This window comes from Myotis nattereri (assembly GCF_964212035.1).
Source record: "Myotis nattereri genome assembly, chromosome: X".
Lineage (NCBI taxonomy): Eukaryota > Metazoa > Chordata > Mammalia > Chiroptera > Vespertilionidae > Myotis > Myotis nattereri.
The window spans coordinates 48,946,779-48,950,939 of record NC_138078.1 but is presented as its reverse complement, the minus strand read 5'-3'; the positions used below and the strand labels follow the sequence as shown (position 1 = coordinate 48,950,939).

At 47.7% G+C, this 4,161-nt stretch overlaps 1 pseudogene across 1 annotated transcript; it reads left to right on the top strand.

Moving 5' to 3' along the window:
* The first annotated feature begins 237 nt into the window (after positions 1-237).
* LOC308511683 (ribosome production factor 1-like) lies at positions 238-1,979 on the top strand (annotated as a pseudogene). Its single transcript has 2 exons — positions 238-299; positions 831-1,979. The product of its transcript is annotated as a ribosome production factor 1-like (transcript).
* Positions 1,980-4,161: the final 2,182 nt, after the last annotated feature.

Here is a 4,161-nt window from a genome sequence, read left to right as displayed (position 1 = left end):
CCTCCTTCTTTGGGATATATGGCCCTATGCTGCTCTTGCTAAGTGGTTTTGCCATGACTTGAGGATCTATGTCAAAACTCCTTTCTTTGGACCCAGTAATTGAGAGGTGGCCATTTGTACCAGTCTCAGATATACACACCCAAACTCAGGCTGGTTAAGGTATCTATGGTAGTATCCTAAGATGAAACAAGCTATCTGAATAGGTGGTGAGCTCCACATCATTGGAGGTATGCATCAATGGCTGGCCATCCACTTGGTAAAGAAGATGTCTACATGGAATGTGGGAATGGCATTCAGAAGTATTTAAGGGTTTCTATGCATTCATATGCTCTTCTAAATTCTCTACACTCCCTCCTGCCCCTCCTACAGAAAATACGCACTACATGTGGCAAATTGATCTTGCTTGGGATGACAAGGGCAAAGATCTGGAAAAGTAGAGACATCTTGGGAACTGGGAACAGAACTGCTGAATCACCAGTCATTGTCACACTCTCACCTTATATCCTGCCATGCTAATTCCAGGCAAAGATTGGGAATCTATAAGCTGGTCTGGTACAGTGAGGGCCCAGGGTGTGAACAAGCACACTTGAGAACATGATTTATATGATCATATGTATGTGCATGAAGATGAGCCTGTGGAGGGGATGTAAAAGCACACACCCATGTGAACAGTTGCCCAGGCAGCCAACTGAAAGTCCCATGCACACCGTGGGAGCTCATGAACAGGAGAGGATACTTGAGAATGTGTCCTTGGGTGAATACAGGAGAACCCTCATACACATATACACTCAGATGTGTGACTAAGTGTGTGAGACCAGTTTTCTGTACAGACTCCAAGGAGCAAACACCAAAGAGAAGGCTGGCAGCAGCAGAAAGAAATGCAAAGGTGCTACCGAAGAACCTCAGGAGGTTGCAGTCATTGAAGATGGGACAACAGAAAGCAGGGTCCAACTCCTAAAAGCCTCTGCCTTTCCTCCAGGCTTCAACATTTTGGAGATTAAGAACAAACAGTGGTGACACGTAATGTTCATGTGGTGGAAACAGCCACAGCAGAAGGAAAAGTTGGCAGCTAAGAAAAAACTTAAAAAAAGAGATATAGGCTCTTGGTAATAAGGCTCCACCAAAGTCCATACCCAACAACCACTGAGTGTATGATAAAACCACAGTAGACCCTAATGATGAAGAGGTGGCTTATGATGAAGCTACATATGAACTTGATACTAACTGCAACAAACTTCTCCCAAGGTTGTCATTACAACATCAGCTAGACCTCATGGGAGAATAGTACGACTCTATGAACAGCTCTCCACAGTTATACCAAACTCACATGTTTATTACAGAAGACTGGCTCTGAAAAAAAAAAAATCCCACAGTGCATCTCAAGAGATTTCACAGATCTGATCAATATTAATGAAGATCGTAAAACACCAAGTGGATAAATTCTTAGTCACTTGCCAAATGGACCAAATGAATAGTGTTTGTCTGTATATAGAAATTAAGAGAAGAGGCAAGGACCCCACAGAACATATACCTAAAATAATTCTGAATAATTTTACAATATGGCTGGATCATTCTTTTGGATGGGTGTTTGCATCTCTCTTTCCCCATAATTCTCAATTTATCAGAAGGCAGGTTGCCGAATTCCACAATCAATGGGATTATATCTTCCTCAGATTTCACAGATATTGAAGAGCGAAAAGAAAGTGAAAATTCAGGGACTTGGGCCATGTTTTACCTTAAACTTAAGATCTCTTCAGAAAGGAACCTTTGATTCTAAATATGGAAAATATGAATGGGTCCATAAGCCCCAGGAAATAGATACAAGTAGAAGAAAATTCCATTTATAAAGTACTGAAGGAATAGTATTAGATTTGGCTGAGCAGGCCTATCTTGAAATTGTGACAGAAGACTCTTCAAAATGGCATTTATTTATTTCATACGCCTTCTTTTGTGTCTAGACAAATTACCAAGTGCCATGAATTACCAATCACTGTTTCTGTAGGAAATATAAATAAAACTCATTTTGGTGAGAGGTGTTTTTTTTTGTTTTTTTTTTAAAGTATGTGAGGACAATGACTCAGAAAAAGCATGGTGTCCCTTGTTGGACCACAACTTGGAGGCTAACCTCTATAAAACTTCCCTGTTTATCAGGGACTTTACTGTGCATGATTTGCTTTGCCTCCCATAGAAGCACTGTGGGTAGGTAAGACAGCGTTATTACCACATGTGTGGATGTGTGCGCGTGTGTGTGTGGCATGTGTCTAGATGCCCTGCCTGTGATTGCTGTTAGATACTACCAGAGACAGGTTATGTTTAGATTTTGCCACAAAATAAGGGGAGATTACAGTCTATTACATAGACCATGTATAGATCCAGTTGTATCCTGACCCCCTGTATGGCCTTAGGCACATCTCTTCCCTGTTTGAGCCTCAGTTTCCTCATCAGTAGTTTGGAGGGACGAACAGATGACTTCTACGGGCCTTTCCATCTTTGATATTGTGTGACTATCTACCTACCTTATAAGAGGAAAGAACTGAAGGACAGCAGCTAGTATTGCTCTCTCAAAGTCACACAGAAGTCATGGCTGAGATGGAGCTCTAGCTGGATTCTCCACCTCCTAGGCCAGTCCTCTCCAGGACATGATATGCCCATTTGATACAAGAGAGTAACATGAGAGAGGTTCCATGTTCTGGGTACTTGCTATATACATAACACCATGCTAGGTGCTGGAAGGGGGCAGAAGGACACATCAAATAAACAGTTCTGTGTGTGTATGTGTGAAAGTGTGAGGCTGGGATGGGGGCATTCATATGTGTTCTTGGTTGTTCTGAGAGACCATAGATAACCTCCGGACCCACAGATCTCCAGGGAAGACACATCAGACATGTATGGAACTATTTATACTGGGTTCATCTCACATCCAAGCATCTTGTCCCTTGGCTGCCCCTAAACCCCAATGCAGCTCAAAGCAGTCCTGGGCCCTGGCTTGACTTCTTGCCACCTTCAAGTATCCTTGGCTTCTAAGGTGTCTCCTTCAGCTCCAAAATGGATCGCTTCTCATCCTAGGCTCAAGCAAGTCCAGAGTAGAGAGTTGGGGGTGGAGGCTGTAGCAAAAGAGCAGATATGACCTGAGACCTTAACTCTGGAGTTACCAAATATGGAATAACTAGAGGCCCGGTGCACAAAAATTTGTGCACTCGGGGGGGGGGGGGAAGGTGGGTGTCCCTCAGCCTGGCCTGTGCCCTCTCGCAGTCTGGGACCCCTCGGGAGATAACGACCTGCTGGCTTAGGCCTGCTCCCGGGTGGCAGAGGGCAGGCCCAATCCCTAGGTGCAGCCCCTGGTCGGGCTCAGAGCAGGGCCTATTGGGGAGTTGGGGCACCGCTCCGTCATGCACAGAGCAGGGCAGATTGGGAGGTTGTGATGCCACCCTCAGTCACTCTCAGGGTAGGGCCGATTGGGGGGTTGGGGCACCATCCCTTGTCACACTCAAGGCAGGGTCTATGGGGAGGTTGCGGCGCCACGCCCTGTCACGCACAGAGCAGGGCCAATCAGGGGGTTGGGGCGCTGCCCCCGTCACACACAGAGCAGGGCCCACCAGGGGGTTGGGGCACCGCCCTCTATCACCCACAGAGCAGGGCCGATCAGGAGGATGGGGCGCCACCACTCTCACACTCAGGGCAGGGCCGATGGGGAGGTTATGGCTCTACCCCATCACACACAGAGCAGGGCCCGTGGGGGGTGGGGTGGGGAGCTCCCCCCTATCAGGCACAGAGCAGGGCTGCTCAGGGGGTTGGGTCCCCACCCCCTGTCACTCACAGAGCCACAGGGCGATCAGGGGGTTTGGGCGCTGCCCCCTGTCACACTGATCCCGGTGCCGGGAGGCATATTACCCTTTTACTATATAGGGTAGAGGCCTGGTGCAGGGTTGGGGCCGGCTGGTTTGCCCTGAAGGGTGTCCTGGATCAGGGTGGGGGTCCCCACTGGGGTGCCTGGCCAGTCTGGGTGAGGGGCTGAGGGCTGTTTTCAGGCTGGGAGTGACTGAAGTTCCCAACCGCTCCTTTTTTTCTTTTCTTTTTTTTTTATTCTGGGCCAGCTTTACCTTGAGGCTTGGCTCCAGCTCTTAGGCCTCCGCGGCTGAAAGTAGGTTTCTGGCCTTTGCT